Consider the following 26,012-nt stretch of genomic DNA (forward strand, 5'->3'; position numbering starts at 1 on the left):
TATAAATTCTCAGTAATAAATCTTCAGACAAAGTGGAAGTAGTGAATTGATTACAATAATAAAAAATATTTGAAACACATGACACCTGTAGCTAAGGTTCCACAGCCAGCTTAATTATCCTGTGGGGGCTGAATGTTAACGCTTCTTCCAGAAAGTTTTTCTGATTAAAATTTATCACAGGGATAAGTGTGAAGGGATCCCAGTTGTGTTTAAGATTAGAAATCCATTTATTATTTAATGGAAGCATTACTGTGGTTTCATAATGTACCTTCCCCGAATGTTACATATTTCTAACACCCCTAGTTAGCTGTATATTCTCCCCTCAGGACTTTCATTTTGGAAACAAGGGACAAATAGACTAATCTTTTCACACTTTGTATCTGCACATTGATGTGTATATATAAAACTAAATAACTGGGCCACTCAGCTCTGGAAAGCAAGCCTAAAGCAGTTCCTGAAGACCTAGTGCCAGTGTGGAAGCTCTGTCACATTTCCTGGTACTGTGCATGCAGGGTTGGGGAGAAGGGAGAGGCACGGCACCATGGTGCACCCTGTTCTTGAAAAACAGTGGCAACGTGATCCCTCAGTGACAAGAACTCTTGGAGCCAGCCAGGTATAAGATAGGGTAATACTAAGGTTGCTTTACCTTTATGGCAGAGACCTGACTAGCCCACAGAGTCTGGATTAGAGACACTTGCCATCCCTTCCCCTTTGCACTGAGCATATGTTGTCAGTAGCAGAGGCTCTACCCAATATTTTTATTCTAGTAAGAAAAAAAAGTGTTGCAATTAGAAGAAATCTCTCTCTAAAAATAGCCATTGCCTGTTTACAATCGGCAAGCAAATACTTTAGTAAGCCATTATTATAGCCCTGGCAAGATGAGAACTTGCTTGAATCTGTGTTGTTTTCAAAATTTCTTCTTTGACATTCTTTTAAGAACTGGGATATGCCAGACATTACCTTAACTAGACCTGCCTTTGTAATCTGAAATCAGTTCAAATTCCTTCTTACCTTCACAAAAAGCTTATGATAATGGAATATGGATGCTACAGAGGCTTAATATCAGATGAACTTGACATGCTCATGCCTAGAATGGCTGCTTGTCCTAGCAGATGAGGAGTTTCCCAGTTAGGAAGAAAACCAACAAATGTGAGACGTTACTAAAGAAGCTTCTCTATCTTTCCTTCCATGTTGTCAGCCAAGAAATAACCTTAACTGTGGCCTTAGCAATGAAGAGCTAGCTTTAGGGGCAGAAACCTTTATTTTTGTTTCAGCAGGCATGCAAAAGTATCAGATACAGTGCCAGTACAGTAAGAGAGGCTAATGCCACTTTACAATTTGTACTTACATAAGACAGTATAGGCTAACTAATACACTCAGTGAGGAACCCTGCTTTGGACCATAGAATTTCAATATGCATAGTTCAAGTACTGCTCTAAGCTTCTTTCTAGGTGACTTCTATTTTATTTGATTTTATTTTTTATTTTATTTAATCACAGCATTGTGCCTGTTTTAATGGTGACTGGAAATGTCTAACTTCAAAAATATCTGGACTCAACATAAAATCATGTTTTACAGTATCTACTCCAGAAACTCACTCAAATAGAACAGCAAGAGTCGAAGGGGAGAACTGAGGTGCATTTTCAAAGCTGTGTGGAGCAAATGATGAAGACATCAGCCATAGTACCCTATGCAGCACTTCTATCTGGTCTTGGAAGGTAAGCATGGTTGAACCAAGTCAAGACTTTCTTAACCATTATTTTTTCCATTTTTTTTTTTTCCCCTCTCAAGTGAAGAAGTTATTTTTAAGCTCCCACATCTATCTTTATTTAGTTCTTTTCCAGGCATTGCAAGAAAAAGTTTACTTCTCTCATATTGACTATAATGAAACAGGTCTCCTAAGTACAACAGGATCCTGTTGTTCAAAAACAAACATGTCTGAATAGAAGTTATTTCTCCTGAAATGCATTACCGTTATGAAAACCTCTTACTTGACTCAATTTAAATAAATTGTGTTTCTTTGAGATAAACAGGATTCTAGTGGATTGTATAGACATCTTAAACAACTTAGCAAAGGAAGATATAGCTTTGAGTTAAAGGGCAGCCCCAATATGACAGAGCTCCCTTGGTATTATAAAGAAATGCGTGTTGCCTTTCACTGTAGAAGTGAGCAAGGAGGGGCAGCATTATACCCTAAATTTGTTTAAGTACTTCCAGAATGCCAATATTGTCTGCACACATTCATCCATAACAATTGACTTACAGGAATCTTGAATGGTTATTCTCTCATACGTGGTCTACATAGAAGGCAGGAGGATGAAGCACTAAAACATGCTGCATGCCCCCTATGCATGTTTTCCTGTTTAATCTGCAATTAGAGATAATCTACTCAAGGATTACCCATACATTGCCTAGCAACAAAATATCTTTAAAATCCTGAAACCAATGCTTTTATTGTTCAAGATCAAACTACTTTTAAGATGAGTCTTGATTTTCTGGTAATTTTAGAGCATAACTCTGATGTCTTAGATTGAGGCTGAAACTTCTTTTTAAAATTGTCATATATAACAAACAAAGATTTGGAATGGAAATCTCACTGGAATGCTTAGGCTGCTATTTCCAAAATTGCAGGTTTTCTCCAGGGAGATGGCAAAAGCTTCTGTAGATTCAGTTATGCATTTATAGAAATATTAGGCATATGAACTAAGACAAAGTTCTCTGGACTCAATAGTTTCCTATACAACTTATGGCATAGGCACTCCATAAGCATAAAGAGGTGCTAAGTGAGGCCTAAAGGAAGTAAAATATTAAAAACAAATGTCTTCTGCAACAGGTTGATCTCCCTTACCTTTCCTGTACAGTAATATACTTTCTAGCAATGTTTTTAATTATACTATTTTTTATATTTTTATACTTCCTTTCATCTTAAGAGATTCAAAGTCCTTTACAAAATGAATCCCAAACTGTGGGCCAGAGTCTTCAATGGAAGTTACAGATGCTTGGTACATCTCAGAATAAGTTGTGTGATGGACAGAATGTAATTGTCCAAGTCTGACTGTGGTAATGCTTCTAACTCTTGGAGGTTGGGGCAGGAAGGGGAGGGTGGAACGAAAGCTTTAACAAACAAGTATCCTGACTCTGGAAGGAAAACATGCACACACACATTCACATTCTCTCTCTCTCTCTCTCATTGCTTCCACATGGCCACATTATAGCCCTGATGGCATGAAAGTGGCCATGTTACATGAATATTGTTGCCTGTGTATTATATTGCCCTTATTGATATAGCTTGAGCATCTCTGAAAAGCTAGGAACAAAATCTTATGATCATCTTTTCCTGCCAGTAAGTGCGCCCATGAATATGAGACAAGTATTTTGAGGAAAGTTAGGTCGGGAAGTGGAGTCTTACATGTAGTTCTGAACTTGGTAAGACTTGTGAACATTCTTATCTGATTCAGTTGTGAGTACCATAGTCTAGGACCAACTCTGAGAAAGTTCTATGCCTCATAATCCAGAGTTTCATAATTCAGGAAACACACTGTCATGAGAGATCGCTGCGGAGGAGTCAGTTTCTCAGGAAACTGAAATCAGTCTCATGCAGGGCTTTCAATATCAGGATAGAGACTCTGAGTTGAGCTAATGAAGGTGAAGGCCAGTCTATCTGCCTCCATAACTTTCCCATACTGCCCTGGAAAAGACGAAATTTCTTCTGGCTCTAGGGAAAAAAAAAAAGCACTCGGTCTAATTCCTGTTGTCCTCCCAATCTTTTCCCTTCCACTGAAGATCTAGTTTATATAAATGTAGCTTTACCAGAAAATTCTAGTGCAAAGAGTCAGCATTTCTATCTCTGCTGCTGCATCAAAGCTGTTTTTGTTTTTTGTTTTTTTTAATCCCTGAATGTAGAGCTAGGACAATAGATGCACAAGGACTATCAAACATATTTCTCCTAAAGTGGCAAATGTGAGACAACAGAAAATTTGAAAAACCTAAGTCTGTGTGAAATTTTAGTGCAAAAGACAGCCTGATTATATGAAATCAGTGTATAATTTTAAACTTTAAATCTAGTCCAATTAAAAAAAAATTGGTTTGCAGTATCTCTCTAGATTTTCTTGATTAAAAAACCAGCAGGCAGTGGTGGTGGTGAACAGAGCTCATAATGGAGACCTCTCACATCCATTCACTAGAGTGGGGGAGGGCTCCGCTTCCCACCTCACAGGAAAGGACCACAGACTCTGCCCCCAATCTGAAGCATCCCCAGGGATCAGCATGAATCCAGTCAGCAAAACTCAAGAAGCCAGGACAATTCATACAGAGGTTCCCATGCTTCTTTACTAGTTCTGGATGTGATGGTGCCACTCATAAGGCTTTATGGAAATATGCTTATGAATGTGCGTATGTATATAACTAGAATGTGTTTTATGCTACATACGCCACGTAACATCGCTCTGTAAAGGTCATGATCTACTGACTATTAATCCTATTTGTTTGCATGTATCATTTTTGTATTCAAATTTATGAATATTGGCTGCATACTTGTTTGATTCGAAGTAGGCTGTAGTGAAGCAGTTGGTCAGCTTCCTGAGAAAAGACTATTCTCTGTAAGTGCCCAATCAAGAAACACTTAACCCAACAATGAATTTGGAGACACCAATCCACATCTGGGCTTTCCCAGGAATGTGGCTTGGGTGGTAAGGAACTCAGTCATGCACGGACATGTGACTCGCCCAGGTGACTCCAAAGCGCTATTTTGTAGCTAGACTTTGTATAGAAGACAGGCAGGGGTCTCCACCCCCAAGAGAAAGTCTGTTTAAGCCCAGGGGAGACCCCTCCATTTTGTCTTCAGATTGCTAAAGAGAGAGCCTCTCCACCCCCAAAGATACCTGAAAGAAACTGGAACAAAGGACAGTGACTGCAAGGGGTGTGAGTGATTGCTGGACCCAGACTAAAAGGAGATTAATCTGTAAAAGGAAATATTCTGGAACTGGTGAGGATCTTATCTGTATTCAGTTGGATTAGACATAAAACAAAACACACGGTCTATTTTACTTGGTAATTAATTCACTTTGTTCTGTCTGTCACTACTTGGAACCACTTAAATCCTACTTTCTGTATTTAATAAAATCACTTTTTACTTATTAACTCAGTATGTATTAATACCTGGGGGGAGGGGGAGGGCAAACGGCTGTGCATCTCTCTCTATCAATGTTATAGAGGGCGAACAATTCATGAGTTTACCCTGCATAAGCTTTATACAGGGTAAAAGGGATTTATTTGGGTTTAGACCCCATTGAGAGTTGGGGATCTGATTGTTAAAGACAAGAACACTTCTGTAAGCTGCTTTCAGTTAAGTCTGCAGCTGTGGGGCATGTAATACAGACCCTGGGTCTGTGTTGGAGCAGATGGGCGTGTCTGGCTTAGCAAGACAGGGTGCTGGGGTCCAAAGCTGGCAGGGAAAGCAGGGGCAGAAGTAGTTTTGGCACATCACTTGGCAGCTCCCAAGGGGGTTTCTGTGTTCTAACCCATCACACCTCCAAGTCCACAGCAGGCTGCTGCTATGTATGGATACTTGGGGGGCAGGGGGAGCAGTGTGGAAAGTTTCAGATACTGCACCTGTCTATGTTCCCCTACCTATTTTTTTTTTATTTTATTTTATTTTATTTTTTGCAGTTTCTCTCCTCTGATGCTGTGTGTCAAGGCCCCCACTAACTGGGCAGTGACTGGAAATGGTAAAACAGAAAAAGTGGGCAGTAGTTTAAAGCATAGAAATTGGGAGTAGGTGGGGTCAGGCTAATAAAGGTATGCATCTTTTCTGTAATCCCTCAGTTACAGGATGTTTGAGTGTTTCTTACAATGGTAGGTAGCAAAGTTTCAGAGCAAAGTATGGATTTTTTTTTTTTAAATGGACTGTCCTTTGTACAAAACTGTTACACAAGAATGGATGAACGTGCTTAGTAAAATTTCTAATGACTAGTTTCCTCAGGAGCTACTTTTCAAAGAAAATCTTGTATGAAATGTTCTATAGAACAGATCTTTACTCCTAACTCAGGCTGAGATTCCCCCTCAACATTTTCCTGCTTTATACACCAAACCTTGTTGGCTGGGATAGGATGCTGCTGTTCCAGTAATGGAATGCTGTCTGAATCTTCATAAAAGAATGTCATTGTAGAGCTAGAGAAATTGCTGTGGGGATATCTACCCCAAAGACATTGGTCCTGCAACACATGCAGCCATAGCAGCCCTGGGCAATGAAAAAAGATGACAGGTGGAGTCAAACTCCAATTCTACAAGGTAGTGCAGAGTTATATATTACTAAGAGAGCCTAAAACTTTCGACAAATAATTCACCAACTTCTTTTCAAAGACAGTGTCAAAATCGAGATATTTGGTAAGTGCCTTTATGCTTTTTTAAAAAAAAAAAAAAGGTATAGTTTTCTGATAGCCACAGCACTGTAAAACAGTTGGTACAAGAAGATCTGTCAAGATGTATATAAACAAAATGCGAGGTGAGGGCTTAAAATTTAATAGCTGAGCTAGGAAGCTCTTAACAGAGTTTGTAGTAGAAGTAATAGTGACAAAATTAAATACAGAGGAGTGTCAACAAAGCAATTCCTTGAACAGAGAATTCATTACTGCTGCGGTGTTAAAACAGGATTGTCTTACATGCCAGCAGTAATTGTTATGCAGATTGTTTTGCTGCCTCATACAGAGAAACAGAGGATTTAGTGAGAAATTCCTGTAAGGCACTATATTTCTTTCCCCAAGAAAGAGTAACATTAACAAGGTCATCTTGGGTATAACTAGGATTACTACTTTCCATCTAGCATTGCAGCGTAATTCCTAACATCAGATTTCTTAAATATAGATTAAAAAACAAAATATTTCTTCCACGGCCCTATCACAGCCTGTTTGGGCCCTAGCCCTTCCCTCTGGGCTGGCCTGGGCCTTGGGAGCACTATAGGGGCACTCTCTCTCTTTAGGTGTCCCTGCTCCCCACAAGCCCAACAAGCTGGGGGGCCCCCTGTTACTCTCACAGGGGGTGCCTTTGCTGGGTGGGGCCTCTCTGCCCCCACCCGGTAGCGACACTCCCTTCTCCAGTGTCCCTGTCGCCCACAGGTAAAACAGTCTTTAGGACCTGGCACTAGCCTCCAGCCCAAGGTGCCTGGCCCCCACTGAGGTCCATGTGCCCTCCCCTACAGCAGCTGAAGCAGCCGTGCTTGCTGTTCGGCGAGCCGGGCCACACAGGCTCTCAAATAATAGTCCATTTTCAGGCTCTCAAGTCTCAGCTCCAGGCAATAGTCCACAGTCCTTACCCTGGCCCCTTGTATCAGGGCAGACCGCACCTGCCTGCATTCTCCACCACGTGTAGAGGTGCGGACTTACTCCTGTGGCGCCTCTTGCTGGTTGTGCTTGGGAATTAGCTCGTTCCAGCTCTGGAGGGCCCTCTGCAGGCTGGTGATCCCTGTCCTCTTGCCCCCGTGCCCCTCCCTGGCCCCCAGTGCCCTTTTAATTGGGATGCTGCCCCTGGAAGTACCCCATCAATCTGGGTCACCCCTCCCTGGGAACCCCCAACCCACTAGCCCCACTTCACCTCAGTTTTGGCTACTGCCCAGTCTCCATCTAGCTCCTGTTCACTAGGGCAGACTGCAGTATCAGCCACTCATCATAGGCAAAGGGGTTTGGACCTGCTGCCTTTGCCTACCCGTGGGCTGTCCTCTGCAACCCCCAGTACTGGTTGGCCTTCTGCTAAGCCACAGCCTGGGGCTTTCCAGGCTGGAGCTTCCCCAGCTCCTCTGCCTTTCCCTAGCCCTGCTCCACTCAGGTACCCTGTCTCTAGCTCCCTGCAGGGACCACCCTGCTACATATAACATTCATGATTTTTAGCTGCGCTTACAGGGGAAAAGATCAAAACCTCCACTAAATAAACCATGGTGCCTTGTCAGAAGGGGAGAAAATAATTAAAGTGCAGATGTGCATGTATCATCAGATGTATTCTGAATACTTCTTATATTCAACCTTTGAGATTCACATCATTACTTTGGTGTTGCTTGTACTGTTATAGACATCACATGCACATCAAAATCCATGCCTTTTCTACTGATCTCTGCTCACTCCCCGCAAAAATATGGAGTAGGGAAAGTTCTTCCCCTTAATGTGAAACTCTCCTCCAGTCCAGACTTACAGGCAAAGCCAACAATTGCCTGCTTAGTACTAGATAAACCATTTTGGAATCACATAAGTGAATCTATAAGTTCTGCTCACTTACAGCATCATATAGCACCGCAGGGTGGAAGAAATGCAACACTGTAGTCTCCCCTAGAGATACAGCTTGTGTTCTGTTCTGTGGTTTGCTTCTGCTTTCTTTTTACTTGTATTACATTAGCACTTAGATCCCAATCTACATTGGAGACCCAGTGTAGTAAGTACTGGTACAAATACATAATGAGATGATCCCTTTCCCCCATCTAAATAGTCAAGGCAAAGAAGGTGGGGGAGGAGGAGAGAAGTGACACAGAAATTACACTGACTTGCCCACAGTCTGATTTTCATTTCAGTACCCTATCCGCTAGACTAGAGCAGTGGGTCTCAACCTTTCCAGACTACTGTACCCCTTTCAGGAGTCTGATTTTCCTTACGTACCCCCAAGTTACACCTCACTTCGCTGTTTGCCAGATGCTGGGAATGGGCAACAGAGGATGGATCACTTGATGATTACCTGACCTGTTTATTCCCTCTGAAGCACCTGGCATTGTCCACTGTCAGAAGACAGGATATTGGACTAGATGGACCAGTGGTCTGACCTAGTATAGCCATTCTTAAAAACTACTTGCTTACAAAATCAGACATAAAAATACAAAAGTGTCTTCTCACTATTACTGAAAAATTGCTTACTTTCTCATTTTTACCATATATTCCAATTGATTTATAATTATAAATATTGTACATTTCAGTGTATGGTATATAGAGCAGTATAAATAAGTCGTATGAAATTTTAGTTTGTACTAACTTCACTAGTGCTTTTTATGTAGCCTATTGTAAAACTAAGTAAATATCTAGATGAGTTGATGTACCCCCTGGAAGACTTCTGCATATCCCCAGGGATACACGTACCTCTGGTTAAGACTAGATATCACTGCTCCATATCTCTTCATAAGTGAATGTTGTTAGAATCTCCTTTGCATCCAGTTATCCAGAGATTAAAAAAATGATTGTGCTGATTGATCTGTTACACTCTGACTGGAATAAACTATATCAAATCACTTACTACACTAATTATTGCAGAACTTTTAAAAACAGTACTTTTAAATTGATAGACTCAAACAGGAACCCCTTCATGAACATTTTCAAGGAATACTGGGAGAATGAACATTCTCAAGTATACTTTGTACCGACTCAGACTGTTTGGAAGTTTACTCATGTAACTGAATCCTTTGAAAAATCCTGTGCATTATGAAAAACTAGCACATAAACATCTGAAGAGGCTTTAGGTAAGCTGTGCCAGCAACACCCTGGCTTCATTTTTCTTCATGTTCCTCTGCTCCATTACACTTTTCCTACATGTACTCTCTTGTGTGCTAGTTTATGTGAAGGTAGCAGAGTGAAAATTACTAAGACTTTGCTCTGCTGAGATGCCAGAGATTAAGTTCAGGATTTATATTAGAAGTCTAATAAATTCAAAGTTGAGGCAACCAGTCTGTCATGTGACAGTGGTAAAAGGTCATAGTTGCTTTTCTCTAACACTATACAAGGGATTTTATTAGAAAAAAGAAAACTATTCTTCCTAAAGCTACTGTGTCTTTTTGAGCAGAAGGTCTGTTGTGAACCTTTTGCAACCTTTCAAGAAAAGATGCTCTTGAAAAGGGCAAGATCATGATAGAAACTCTTATGGCTTCTCTAACTATATCCACAGTTGCAGAAACTCAGCTTCCATTCTTGTTCTCCTTGGGGCTTCAGCAGTCACCCACGACTGCCTTCAACTCAGATCTCATGGCCCAGAACAATTCCTGTGTGCTTTTTCCATGGCAAATATTTAATTGATCACAATCAAATCAGCAGCAGTCTGCTACCTTCTGTGCAAGCATTGCCTCCAGCAGCCTTCAGTAAATTCAACACACTAAAAAAAGTCAAGCACCACTTTCCATAACTCCTGTGCACTACTCCCATGTGGTAGGTATCACCCCTGGAGCTTCCTGGGCTAAATGGACCACTGATCTGACCCAGTATGGTGAGTATGTTCCTACAGAGCACGTGAACCAGTAGTTAAATAGGGCACTGGCGATCAGGATACCTCTATATGCTAATCTATTGCTGACAAAGTTAAATCCAAGTGCTCTGCTGAATCTGGGCTTCACTATATAACATTGGACAAGTCACTTTGCTTGTTCCTCAGCTTCTGATCTGTAAAGTGTGGTTAATGATTCTTGCCCAGTCTTCATAAAGCACGCTCAACAAGGAGCAATAATAAAGCACAGTAATAGCTGGAGGTGAAAAGTACTGTAAGTGTTTTATTAAAGGACAAAATATGGCCAAAATCTTCTGCATATTTTAGTAAAACTGTCCCACGCTGTTTGCAAAAATCTGAATATTTATTTACTAGAGCATATAGATTTTGATACTGAATTCCCACCCTAACTACACCAGAATTCATTTGATAAATTGCAGTGGTACTGCTGGCAGACAGTACAATTTTCTCAATAACGAGTTCAGTCACACTGACAATAAGGAAATCTGAATCACTTTAAAACTGTGCTAGCAGGTTGTGCCAGTTATGCAACTGACTATGTTCACCTTCAGAAAAGACAAAACAATTCAGAGACTTATTGCCCAGAGAGTTACTGAAAAGTAATGCAGGATGACATCGATCCTTATCTCCTAACCTCTTGAACCATCATTCTGAAAGTGACTACTTAGTTTGGGAGGGGGTGTGTATGTGTGCGCTTTCTGAGAGTGTCTGCTACTGACAATTTTCATACCCTAGTCAGAGAATTCCATGTCAGGATGACCCATTGCTGTACACTGGCATATGCAGGTGCCTTTCTTTGTGCATTATATGATTATCTGATGCTTGGTGTTTCTCTTTTAGAAATAGTGTCCTCTTGTCTAAGCAGATTGGCGTTGCATCTGCTGCCTTATATCCTTCCATGTTCTAGTTAAAAACTCTATTTGCATTCAACCATTTCAAGCTTTGTACTGAGGCTTTAGCTCTCACCCTTTTCCCACACACGGTGAGACAGTGCTGTATGGCTGAACAGAAATTGTGAGTTTTAATCAGATAAGGACTGAATATCTTGACAGCACTCAACTTAGATTTAAAAAAAAAAAATCAGAAGTATCACTTATGCTCCCTGCATAGTTCACACTAACGTTTTTCTCATTCCCAACATTTGAGCTTGTCAACACCATTTTGTGTTAAAGCTTCATCATATGGATTCACTAATTCAGTGCTTTTGTTTCAAACTGTTGAATAATGTGAAACTTTTAACCAAAAAAAAAATCATGATTTGATGCATCAAATAAAACCTTTGCTCAACAGTCTAAGCTTCACAGAGAACGTACAGCTGCTTCAATGCTGTCTTTCCTCATTTTGGCCCAGATATTACTTTCACCTTTAGTCATTCATATATATGCCTCTACCCTGCTATAATGCTGTCCTCAGGAGCCAAAAAATCTTACCTCATTATAGGTGAAACTGCATTATATCGAACTTGCTTTGATTCGCTGGAATGCGCAGCTCCCCTCCCCCCCAGAGCGCTGCTTTACCGTGTTATATCCGAATTCGTGTTATATTGGGTCGTGTTATATCAGGGTAGAGGTGTAGGTATGCTTATAATTACAATTAAATATTTTTATAGCTTTGCTCTATTATAAGTGGACTGACGCATTTTCATGTAAGTTTCAGAACTGGGACATTTTCAGTTATATCAACTTTTTAAAAAATCACTACTGCCATTAAACCATCTATAATGTAATAAATTAAGCAAATAGGGATTAGAGTTCTTGCTGTTGGCCTAAAGCAGATTGAGGTAATCTATGGCCAATGGAGCCATTAGGTTTTGCATTTTACATTATGTGAGGACGGGGAAAGGCCCTCTGACCTAGTATTATATTGAAATGAGATATTTGGGCTATCACTGTGGCAATTGTTTTTATGGACATCATTAGCCAGAATCTGTACTATTATATTACCTCTTTAGAGAGCAGTGTAGGTCCCAAAGTACCAAGTTGATAACAGCCAAATGTTTTCTGTTGCCAATCAAGTAGAAGTCTGGTGAGGACCCACTTCAACCTGGCAAAAAACTATGAACCTGAATAAAAGTGTTTGTTTGATATCTGCAAGATAACAGGAGATGGCCATGAAAGAGCAAAGGAGAATTGTAATGCAAACAAAACCGTTCTTCATCCATTGTCAATGTTTTGCTAGTTTTTGTACTGCAAATTGCACTGTGCTTGGTTGAGATATGTTTAATTACAAGCAGAATTATAGCATCAATTACAAATCTTACAGAAAAGCAGTATTTTGCCTCTACACATGATCTCTAGTGTGCCACGCTTTATGGCAATAACAGTATAACACTTCTCTATTTTGCAGAACTTACTACCCACCTTATCTTGAATTGGATCTTTCTTATGAACAAGTACTAGATCAAAGCTCCAATGACATAATTTCAGTCCTGAGTAGCTTGAGTCCTAGATGTGTGACTTCTAAGAGCATGATACAATGCCCAACTACTGTGCATTTTTGTATACACATTGATCATTGGCACTGCAAGGTGTCTTTAACCTGTTAACTTTTAGGGTTGACTTCTGGTCTATATGGATATACTTGGTGCACTGGCAATAAAAAAAAAATCTAGCATGTTTGTTGATGTGAAAAGCTAAATCTAGAGAGAAGTCAGTGAGATTTTCCTGTAAGCTTCAGTTACAATGCATAAAGGGCCATCAGTCTCTCTCTTTGTGCTGTATAAATTGGTAACAAGTAATATAATTGAGTGAAACATTTACAAAATGAGTTAGATTAACAGTATTGGGAGCAAATTACATTGGGAAAAAAGGTGTTGCATATACAAATTATCTAAAAACAGATCCATAGGATGTTCCTGACTTGTCCAGCATTGGAATATAATCACAAATCCTGTTGTTATAGGTATAATAAAAGAAAAACTAACTTGGAGTGCTTCTCAATTTGTAATAGTCCTCAGAGGGCCCTCTGGCCTAGTGGTAGCACACCCAGTCTCCTGCCCCCAACTTCACCCCCAGCAAGAAGGGCTTTCCATCCATTTCCAAACTCTTATATGTGGCTTAGCTTGACATCAGGGTTTTCAATGTCCTTACCATCTCCTTACTGCAGCGGGAATGGAGGAAATGAGGCTTATGCTCCTCCTGTAGCAAGGGCAGTTGATAGGGGAGCTGTCATAAGTAGATAGGTAAGGGTTAATTTTCTTTTACCTATAAGGGGTGGACAGGGGGGAATCAAGCACCTGACCAGAGGACCAATCAGAGAACTGGATTTTTTTTAAACCCTGAGAGGGAAAGGAACTCGGGGTCTTTTGTTTCTCCCGGCTATGGATTGAAACAGCTTTTCTGCTAACTCCAATCTTCTTTCTAATATTCTACTATCAAGTGTGAGTACAAAGGAAACCAAGCAATAGGCTGTTATGTGCTTTGGTTTGTATTTACATGGGTGTAATTGCTGGACTGGTTTAAATTGGCTATTTTTTGAATCAGACTGTGTATTCCTAATTCTTATAAGCAAGAGCCTGTAATTGACATCTTAATGCAGTGGGTTATATTTTTCTGTATTTTCTTTCTTTTTATATAAAGTTTCTTTTTAAAACCTGGTTGAGGTTTTTGGTTTTTCTCTGGTTAGGCTACAGGAAAGGGGGGGTGGAAAATCTCTTTATGTTAGCTTTACTAGGTTTGAATGCATCGCCTTAGGGAGAGGTTGATTGGCCTCTTTGTTTTGTATTCAAGGAGTTAAGTACTGCATCGCCCAGGCTCACCCAGGGAGGGAAGCTGGGGATCAGATAACGAGGAGACAAGGGGGAGGAACTTGTTTTCCCGTTTGAGATAGGAGACCCAGGGGTTCTGGGTCTTGGGGGGTCCCCCAGGGACGATTTTGGGGGGCTTCAGTGTACCAGGCACTGAATCCTGGTTGGTGGCAGCGAGATCAGAGCCAAGCTGGGTATAAGCTTGGGGAGAGTTTTATGTAAGCACCCAGATTTTTTTGGACGCTAAGGTCCAGATTTGAGACAGAAGCTTATCACAGGAACCTAGGCCCTCCCATTCTACCAGGTTCAGACGCAGGGCCTGGGAGAGCCAATTTTGTCCAGCACTCTGAAATTCCCTCAGAACTTCCTCCCTGGGTCACTTCCTGCTATCCATCTGCACCCCCTCCCTCAGTGTCTCCAAAATCCAATAAAGGATAGCAAAAGAAAAGATGATACAACTAAACCTTTGCCCCAACCAGGTTCAGCAGGTAGTCTTCTTCCTAACGCAGAGGCTTGTTCAGGAGACCTCAAGGCAGGTCTGTTTTCCTCCCCCCCTCCCACCTTCTGAGCTGAGTTGCTCCCTTTTATGCTTCCTCTCCAGTTGGAGAAGTCTCTGCCGGTGCTTGGCTACCTGGTCCCAATATTGTCCTTTAACATCTTCAGGCCCAGTGTGAAGTTTGTACACTCCATTATACAACTGAAGTACACACAGCATTACTGAAATGTACCCTTCCCTAGAGTAGAGAACAGTGATAGAATGGTACACAGCACAAAAGTGAAGAGGGGGTGAATTTTTGCAAAACCAAGCCCTATCAATAAGTTTTGGGCACCAGAAGTCCCACAGATAGGTGCATTAGAACTTCAGAGATAGTGCTGCAAAAGCAAAACCTCCTCTGGCTTTGACTATCTGTTTAAACTATATATTATTGCAAGATGGAACAATATGCAAATTGCATCTTGCTCTTTTGGTTGAGGATGAATTAGTTCCAAATGAGAAACAATAAAAATTACTATGTACACTGACAGGATAAAATGTGTCATTTCAAAACAAACTTCCAATCATGCAGTACTGATGGGACAGATACAAAATTATCTTGTTGTAACCGTTTCTTTGTTATGAGATCATACTTTGAAGATTTGGTAGAAATCCAGTTTTCACATCAGGTAAGGAGAATATAGTGTATTAAATTCAACTCTGTGTAATATGATTAAACCAATAAAAAAAATTTCAAAGTGTCAATGACTTTAGGGGCATAGATATCAAAGTCATTAGTATTTAAGGGCAGACACCACTCCAGTAATAATGATTATTATGGCCCAATGTATAAATTGTTCACATTATTCAGTGAAACAATTATTCTAATCCATTTGGCTACAAATGTGCATTGTTAATGACTGGATCATTAACCTTAACAATGTCAAAGTGTTCTCACTATCCAAGTCAACTAAATTACTGCTTAAGGTAATAGTTAGGCACATATTTTGCATAAAAGTTTTTTATAATACATGATTGGGTCCTAACAAATGTAGCAAACCACTCTATCACTGTAAGCAATTTTGGAGATAGATTTTCAGAGAGAGGACAATGGAGCGTGTGCATGCGGGGGAATCTGTAACCATTCATTTTAGAATTGTTGTAGTCTGCTATATTTTCTATTTTTAAAGTGAGTATTTTAATGCTTGCAAACAGGTGAGCATGGCCCCACTGAGGTGTTTTTTGTAATGTTGACTGTAGTCTTCTATGGCTGAAGAGACTACCAAATTGGGTCACTACAATTGCAGTGTAACAGCTATCAATAACAGGGTCAGATTTCAATCAGTAATTTAGACTTGCATGTGAACTTGTTTATGGGAATGAGGTTATTATTACCAGACACAGTGTTCCCTGAAAGGACTAACAACCACTGATTCAAACACAGTAAAGAGACCACTCCTTGGCTTGACTCTCTATTGTAAGTCAGCACATGTAATACTTTTTACTTAGGCCTTGATCCTGGGACTGGATCCATGCAGGCAGATGTCTCATGGAGTCCCACTGAAGTCAATAGTGATACATAAGAATTCATTTATGCAGATCTTAATAGGAGGATGAGAGCTTTAGACTGTCCATTTTAATGACCCATCTTCTTCTGATTTTGTGTAAGCAGTGGGCAAACTGTCAATGTTTAAACAATATCAATGAGAAATGTAAGAAGAGATCTCTCTCTGGAGGAGGCTTTTAAGTTGCTGATGATATTCTCTTAATTTTGAAAAAATTCTCAGTCATGCATAATTTTCCAAGTATAATATCCTACAGATGAGGGACATGTGCCCTCAGGTATGTTCCACAGTACAAACTCTATACATAATGCAGAATTATACAATATGCATACACTAACATTTCCACGTATCAGAGGGGTAGCCATGTTAGTCTGGATCTGTAAAAGCAGCAAAGAATCCTGTGACACCTTATAGACTAACAGACGTTTTGGAGTATGAGCTTTTGTGGGTGAATACCCATTTCGTCAGATGCATGTAGTGGAAATTTCCAGGGGCAGGTATATATATATGCAAGCAAGCTAGAGATGAGGTTAGTTCAGTCAGGGAGGATGAGGCCCTGTTCTAGCAGTTGACGTGTGAAAACCAAGGGAGGAGAAACTGGTTTTGTAGTTGCCAAGCCATTCACAGTCTTTGTTTAATCTGAGCTGATGTGTCAATTGCAGATGAACATGGAGCTCAGCAGTTGCTCTTCTGAAGTCCGTCCTGAAGTTTTGTGCTGCAGAATGGCCACCTTAAGGTCTGCTATAGTGTTGAGCAAGGAGGTTGAAGTGCTCTCCTACAGGTTTTTGTATATTGCCATTCCTGAATTATCTGATTTGTATCATATATCCGTTTTCCGTAGAGACTTCCGAGTTTGCCCGATGTACGTAAGCAGAGGGGCATTGTGGCATATATACATTGGTGGACATGCAGGTGAAGAACACGGTGATGTGTGGCTGATTGGTTGGTCCTGCTATGGTGTCGCCTGTGTAAAATTGTAGGCAGAGTTGGCATCGAGGTTTGCTGGCACCGGATTCTCCTGGCAGATCTACTAGGTGCGGTGTGCAGTTACTGGTGAGAATATGTTTCAGGTTGTCTGTGTGGACGAGACTGGCCTGCACAGGCTGTAATTTAGGGTTATATGTACGCAGGATGGTTGGTAAGATATATGATGATGCATTGGAGGGGTTTTAGTTGGGACATGTATGTTATGGCCAGTCACGTCTCTGCTCTCGGTTCTTTCTTGGTTTTGATCATGGCAGTAGAAGTTCTGGGTAATCGTCGGTCTGTTGTCTGTTTCTTCATTTCCTCACTGCAGGTATTTAGTTTGAGATGCTTGCGTGGAGATTTTGTAGTGTTGGTCTGTGAGGGTTAAGCAGCATGCGGTTGTACCTCAGTGGCTTGGCTCAAACTGATCGGTGATGTGCCGATAGAAGCTGGAGGCATAGAAGTAGGCATAGCGGTCGGGTGGTTTTGCATATACGGGTGGTGTAATGTGACCATCACTATTGCACGTGGTGTCTAGGAAGTGGACCTCCTGTGGTATTGCCCCGTCGCCGGCGGAGTAGGTGGACAGCTGTTGAACATCGTGGGAATTTTCCAGAATCTCCTCCCCATGGGTCCAGATGATTTGAAAAAGATGTCATCAATGTAGCATAGGTAAGAGAAGGGGCGTGAGTGGACGAGAGCTGAGAAGCGTTGTTCCAGGTCGGCCGTTTCACACACACAATTGGGCTATGTCGGGGCCGACATGCGGGGCACCTGTGTCGCCACTGATCCTGGAAGAATATATGTCATCAAATGTTGAAATAGTTGTGTGTGAGGATAAAACAGCAGCTCAGCAGCCACTCTGTGCTGTGGCATCATCATCAGGGTACTGTTCCTGACAGCTGTAATTCCATCTGTGTGTGGGATCGTTGTGTAGAGAGCATCGTCTACAACGCGCAGGGCATAGGATGGGTTTTTCTGGAAGGTACTATGGCATTGTGGAGGAGAATCCACCATGCGAAACTCCTCCTGAGTAGCGAATGCACAGTCTGGACCTATCATTGAATGCTTCCGCCGACATGGCAAAGGCAGAAACTGTGGAAAAACAACATCGCTCTCCCTCCTAACCTAAGTTGTGCAGAACCAATGCCATCACACAAGCCGCAGAAACCACCCTGACATTTACTCATCAAAAGGCTGATAAAGGAGGTTGCTGTTCATCATGACAGGTTGACACCAAAGGAGGCCGCCGACAATCTCTCATACCAAATTCTACAGGCCACTTCCCTCGGATACCGCACTAGGAAACCTAAGAAACTGCACCATTCTTACCTCAGGCACGCTTCTGTACACTAACATCGGAACAAATCAAGCCCTCTCACGCACGCGCCACGCCTCCTCTCTATCTACTACCCAAGATCCACAAACCCGGAAATCCTGGACGCCCCATCATCTCGGGCATTGGCACTCTCACTGAAGGACTGTCTGGATATGTGGACTCTCTACTCAGACCCTATGCCACCAGCACTCCCAGCTATCTCCGTGACACACTGATTTCCTGAGGAAACTACAATGCATTGGTGATGCCAAAATACATTTGGATGTAGCCAAAATACAAATCTGATCAAATATCCTCCTGCGTTTCAGACAACTAATTATCACAATCCTGAAAGGCAGATAGGGATATTTATCAGCCTCTGATTTAGTGAAGTAATTTTCCAAAGGCAGCACAAAAGATCAGTTTTACTTCTGTGTCTACTGATGATGACAACAGCTGACCTTTGAGGGACACCTGCACCCTTCTTGACTCCTACTGTAGTATGAAAACTCTACTGCAATATAAAATCAGAGAGAGAGAGAGAAAATATAGGCCATTGGTCTTCTTAGAGCCAGTGAGCCTTTGTTTAGGCCTTGTGAAAAATATTAAAATGCATGGTGCTCATTTTTCTAAGCTATTTATATGGCCCAAGAAAATCTATAGTACATAAACATGCTTTGTGAATGAGAATACCATTGTTGGATATATTATGCTAGAAGTCAGTTTGACTGAAAAAGGTACTTTTAAAAAAAATTGTCCTATTATGGAGTCAATGACATTCCGAGGATCATTTTCAGAGGGCGATGTAAATTTTACTATATGCACATTGTGTAAGTCTGCATTATGCAAAGTGTGCATGTTACAGGAACATACCAGAGGAAACACAGAGCAGTGCATGTTGCTTAGATGCTAGACACAGAGCATTGTTAAATGGAGATACTGCTGAGCTAGTAGTACCAAAAATGCATTCCATCGTTATGTGGGTGGAATTTTAAAGGAAAGAAATTTTGGAACCCTGGGTAAATTGCTAGCCAAAAAATCAATTAAATCTGGTCTGTTAATAATATTTAGTGCTTTCCACCCTCAGCATACTCCATACAACACTAACCATAACCCATTAATTTGTTAATATCAGAGATTATTTAATATTAATTTACACAGGAACTTTAACAAGTATATAGCATTACAAACTACAGGGATCCATGTATTTTACAAAATATACTATGGAACTCAGCTTTTATTTTTGGTGCCAGAAATGCTATGGCTGCTTTATGACCATGCTGTGAAGAAAAATACTCAGATAACTGGAAATTTCAAGAGAATTATAGTAAGCAGAATGCATTTGTGCATTTAATTTGTCCAGAAACAATGGTCCAATAGTCTAGCATAATTTTTTTAAAGACTCTACACTGACCAGGAATGGTCAGAACGGTGGCTTTGCATTGCCTCAGTAAGGTGACTCTTCTAGGATCATCATGCTCTTTAGCACTATTGGTTCAGTAATGGCTCAGACTCCTATTCACAGTAGTACTTAGGAAGGTCTTGACTTAAGCCTTATTAAGTATGTCCTTAAGTGATTTGCTGATTAGGGCTGGAGTTAAGCATATGCTTAAATTCTTTTCTGAATTTGAACCTCTGCGGGAAGAGAGCCACCATCATGATCACTTCCTGCTGCATCTAGAATTTTCCCTGAAAGTCCCCCTCTAACTCTGCTTCAGATAATATCACAGCCCATAATGGTATATGACTGCAGTTCATCTAAGCAATTTAAATGACTGGTTTTGTGTTTAACTGAAACAAAGCTTGCAGCCATTGTCTTCCATAAAAAAAAGTCTGTCATTTACACATAGTTGGATCTCTTGAGACAATGCATTAGACCAGGGGTTCTCAACCTTTTCCTTTTTGAGCCCTTTCCTGCCCCCCCATGCTGTAAAAACTCCACAGTCCACCTGTGCCACAACAACTGTTTTTCTGCATATAAGAGTCAGGGCTATGGTTAAGGAGTAGCAAGCAGGGCAGTTGCTTGCGGCCCCACATCACAGGAGGCCCTGCAAAGATAAGGTGCTCAGGCTTTGGCTTTAGCCCTGGGGTGGCAGAGCTTGGAGTCCCAGACTTCACCTCCAGGTGATGGGGCTTCAGTTTTCTGCCCTGGCCCCCAGCAAGTCTAATGCCAACCCTGCTTGGTGGACCTCCTGAAACCTCACAGCCCCCCACAGGGCCCCAGATCGCTGGTTAAGAACCACTGCATTAGACTAAACCAAAGCCATACTGAGGAATTTTTAAATATTAATAAATAGCAACTTATTCATTGTACCAAAATGTTAATAAATTCTAGTGATAATTATTTTTCTATTATTTAAAATCCGTATTTCATAAATATTTTAATTGAATCAGATCTTTTAACATAATTAGGATTCTTATTCTGGCCTTGCTAGTAAGTGCAGGAGCCCCTTTAAACGTATGCACTGTTGAACATAAGTCCAGTTAAATAAAAGTTACTCATTTTACCAAAGTATCTCAAAATGCTTTCCCAAGCTTGGGTAGATACTCTCCCCATGTTAGATATGAAGAAAATAAGATGGAGGGGTTGAGTAATTTACCCAAGGCTACATACCAAATCAGGATTTAGACCAATGTAGAACAAAATGCCTCTCTCTTTCTCCTAGCCCATAGCTCCAGGCTGTGTTAATTCTTCACATGAAGTGCAAAAATTCCATACAACTCTGCAAATAGAATCGTATATCTAATTTACAATTGTATTTTCAGAACAGCAACCTGCAGTTCAAGCTTTAATACCATAGTGGCCATTTTGCTGTTGGTGGTTTTGCTATTGAACAAGTTTTTTGTTCTTTATTTTCGGAATGAAATACTGTAGCAGATTAGAAAGAAGACACATTCAAAAGGAAATTAGTACTCCTCTCCCTGGTCTTACTGCGGATGCTAAATGCATAGTGCTTGACCTAAATAAATAAATCTTTTAGGACAACATGTTCTAAGTGACCATTTTTAAAATTTGCTGCAATTAAGGACTACCAGCAAGTCCTTTTTATCTCAGCACCTTAACTGGCTGTGTGTGATGTTGACCAATAAATTGTAATAAGGGGCTGATATGAGCTGATGAAAGCTTGTAGGGAAGCCAACAAGGCTTTTTGAATGTTGTTCATAAGCATTTCAATCATAAATGTTTTCTATAGTGCTCCTACGTAGCCCTATACTTATGCACAGCAAATCCCTCTCCACTTCAACTATCAGACTGCACTATGTCAAGGCTGCTTTCAGGGTTGATCTAATGCTTAAGCAGTAGCACTGGTAGTGTCCCTCAAAGCTGACAGAACTGAAATACTGTGGTAATTTTGTTAAGACTCCTCCAGTACACGTCAGTGTTTAAGGAATCATTTCTCCAAATGTGTACCAAATACAAATTTTCTGGGTGCCCTTGCAGTTCACCAGACTCTCAAATTTATTTAAAAGGCTATACTTTTTTTGTATAAAGTGTAGGATACTTGTGAATAGACTACTTATGTAAAACACCTAGTGAGCCAACTTGTGTAGCGATCAAACTGTTGGGGTTTTGAATAACATTTGCACTGTTAGGGCATGATTCTACAGACTGCTGAGCACTCTGAGCACACTCCTGCAAAGAATGTAAGCACTTGCTTAACTTTTAAGTACTTTTTGCAGTATCAGTTCCAAAGTGCTTAGCAACTTGTAGGATCAAGCCCTTGTTTCTGGAGGGAGATCCAGCCACCAAGGTTATAAGCCTCCATCCTTTCAGAGATCAGGTGCAGAGGTGTGTGTTTAAGGGATGAGGGAATCATCTTTAATAATAAGTGCTCTGTTGGCATCTCCTCTTTCCCATCTGTGTTTCTATTTCTACTTCACATTGTTCCAGATTAGTGCTCCTAATGGCATTTCACATGTCCCCTCTCTTCGTCCAAAAGTATATGCTCACATACACCAAAAGACCATTCTGTATTGTTTCAAGCATCTCACCTGCTATGGCATTTGTAGATCAGTCTTCTGCATACCCTACATCGAAAGCTGTCTAAGGCTAAGTAAAATTCATCCACTCCTTCCTCTTATTGACTCTTCTCAATGTTCAGTTGGAATGGGTAGGCATGACCTTTCTTTTGCAAATTCATGTTGCCTTCTTGAAACTATACATTTATATTGTGTGCACAATAGTTTTGTGCCACTTAGATATTTCCAAATGCTGCCACTGCCAATTGACCTTACAGTGCTTGCAGGGCCCTTGCTGCTTATCAGCTTCTTTCCACTCTATTGCTTTGCCCATCTTTATAAGAAATTGATTGGCTCCTTATCTAGGGACTAGGGAAGACCAGTAAATGAACCATCACAAGCTCCCTGAACCTTATACCTTCAATCATCCTTGAAGCACAAGTTATTAAAATTAAGAACCAGCACAAGTTGACTGTGTGTGTCACATGTGGTACCTAGGAGTTTAGTTGGGATCAGCTTTAGCTCACAGTAAATCTGAATTACACAGCATCACACATAGATCTTAAACTGGAAGGCTTATACAAGACCAAATATATGGCTACAGATTCCAAGACAAGAAAACAGTTGCCACAAACGTCACTGCCAAATTTGGAGTAGAAGTATATAGTGGGGCGTGACTGCATCAGGTGTACATTTAGAGAAGCTGTTCTCAGTATAATCATAACTTTGCCATGTTTTACAATTAGTCATTACTATTGGCTTGGTCTTGCAAGGTGCTAAGCACGCTGGCCCAGATCCACAGCAGCACTGGAGCATGTGCCTAAACATAGGCACACGGGTGGTCCCATTAGGATTAAGCACATACTTAAATATTCTGCCATAAAGGCGTTATAAAAATGACTTACCATGTCTAGATTAAAAAGAAAATTAGTAATCAGGTTCAACCAAACTCTAGGTACCACATGGGACAAAAAAGTCGGTAATCTATAAGGTTAGAGAAAAGAGTTTTTCCTTTTGTTGCAAAGGTTCTCTTTCAGTCTTTTCTGACATAGTTTGAGGTCATTATCACAGTTTAGATATTCTCTCCTTAGAGTAAAGAAAAACTGGCAGATTAACATTTTGAGTCCCAGAAGACTGAAATTGATGCTCTCTTGAGCTCAACTGTCAAATAATATAATATATCCTTCCAGCATGATTTATATAACTATTTAAAGAAGTCTTAAATTCCTACCCCCAGAGATAAGGCTATTGGAACAATGCATCATCCTTTTAATGAGATTTTATTACGTTATTTGTTTGGTTTGCTTATCTTAATGATATTACTAAGTGTTCTATTTTATGTTTTTATAATGGTCTCTTATTGTCAGTCAAGGTGATGGATAACTCTGAAACGAGAGCATACACTCTCAAACAGTGATGCACACACTCAACCACGGATGTTATCCTGGTAAATAAAAATGGAAAATTGGAATCTCTGTTGAAGCTGCATTGCCAGGAAGCTAAGGGCTGTGCCAGTTCAGAATATGGGGTCTCCGTGTGGTTAACAGGACTTGGGAAAGCCTCATGGTCCATGGAAATGCAAGCCACACCCATTCCCCCTTGTTAATACCACATGTTGGGGAAAATCTCTCACAGGAACTCTTGCAATGACTTCCTCACACCCACCACTTTAAATTTGAGCTAGTAAAAAAAAATGCAATTTTTTTTTTGTTGGGCACACTGGTGGGAAATATTTTTAATTTTCCATAATTTTTTTTCAAACACTAAACAATTTTACTGAAGTTTTTTGTTTACATTTTTCATTTAAAAATATTGACCAAAACAAAATATTTTCCATTAAAGTTTTCATTTTGGTTACAAGCCCACTTTTGTTCTTCCCAACTCCATCCCTCCCTCCCAAAAATAGTTTTTTTTCCGGCCAGCTCTGCTGTCAGTATAGCAGGGAAACACAAACTGACAAAACAAATAATCCAAATAAAAACTTGGTAGCTGAGGCTTAACAATAACTTTTATTCTGGGTATATCATACTGAAACTCGGGTAGCTTATCCCTCCCATCCAATGTTCAGATCAAGGTAGTTCAGCCAAATATGCAGTTGGTAGTAATGTTGTATAACAGAAGACAAGAAAATATAATATGCAAATTTATTTTCTAGTCGGTCTCTTAACTCTTATAATACAAATTCTGCCAATGCTTATAATACAACTCCTTATTTCCAAGATTTTATGTTGTGGAAATTCCAAAACAATATCCATATGGGACTTGTTCTATGCTGGCGTAAATCCATGGAGTTTTGGGGAGATACCTCTGATTTACTCTGGTACAAGTGAGGATAATCAAGTCCATAAAGTTCAGTGCTCAGTATAAGTTCTGAGCTTGGCTATTTTTATTTCTATCAGTAATGGGATTGTTTGACTATAAGGTTATTTTTCTCCATACTCTAATTGCTTTACACCCCTCCCTTTCTTTGTTGTTGTGGTTGTTTTGGAGGGCATAGTTTAAGGACTGAAAGAATTATATTGGTTTTCCTTCCATAACTAGAATGTTTTCCCCCCATTAGTGGTACACAACTCCTCCACTCAGCAAAACAAATGAAATGAATACTATTCTTAATAAAAAGTAGAAAAAAAATAACCCTGCCATTTGTATACTAATGTATAGTTTTAAATTAGACTGAATGGTGCTCTCTGCAACAACATTTCACTGCTGGGGCTCTAAGTCAGGGGAAAGCAGATTATTTACAAGAATAGCAAAAGAACCAGGAATGATAGATTCCTAAATTTGTTGTGATCGTCAAATACACTGTGCAGGATTCCATCCTTCAGAAAATTATATTTTAAGTCCTCTTGCTCCCTGAGCTACTCAAACAGAGTTAGTTTCACTAGTTTCGGACCCAGTTGTGAAACCCTTACTAAAGTTGTGTAGTACCTCACTCCATGGGCTAGTCCACATAGACATTGGTTTGAGGCAAGCTAGAGTGTTTAAATCCTTCCACTCACCTGATAAAATAAAGGTTTGTGGCCCAACAAAATATAGCTTATAGGGCCTGATCCCATTGATTTCAATATGAATATTCACAGCAGTAAGCACTATGCCCAGTGGCAAATGTGTTACAAGATTGAGACCTTATATCCTAAAAGCCTCCCACTCCCTCAGCCAGAACTTACTAGAGGACATAGGAGCCTGTATGAGTATCTCTACACTGAAATTCAAAACCCACAGCCGTCCTGTGCCAGTTGATTTGCATTTACAGGGCTGGAAGCTGCCACTCCACTTCTGCCTGGCTCAGCACACTTCCTATCAACAAAAACCTGATCTGGGGTTACCTCTTCAAGAGGGAGTTATTTCCAAGCTCGGACTCAGAAGTTGAGCTGGTAATATATTCTTTCGGGGGGGAGGATTGTTGTTGAATGGGTGGGATAAAGCTGATGGGGGAAGGAAGGTGAACTTGTGTGTGTGGCAGGCTTATTATTGAGGATGTGGCTATGATGTGCTAAAATAGCCTTGGAACTGATGGAGGGAGGGGAGGGGGTGGTTTTTGGTGGTAAAAGGGATTGTTTAGTTTTTGTTTTTAAAATAAAAGATAAGTTACAGCTTCTCTTTCCTGTAGGGGCAAGAGCCCTCAAGGGATAGGGAATAATAATGTACAGGCATATGCCTACTTATTCCCTTAGTTCTTTGCAGCAGGGGAACTGCTACATAAACATTATCTCCACATGTAAAGGCGAGAGCTTTGGGGAAGGT

The sequence above is a fragment of the Chelonoidis abingdonii genome, chromosome 9 (assembly GCF_003597395.2).
Source record: "Chelonoidis abingdonii isolate Lonesome George chromosome 9, CheloAbing_2.0, whole genome shotgun sequence".
In the NCBI taxonomy this organism is placed as follows: Eukaryota; Metazoa; Chordata; order Testudines; family Testudinidae; genus Chelonoidis; species Chelonoidis abingdonii.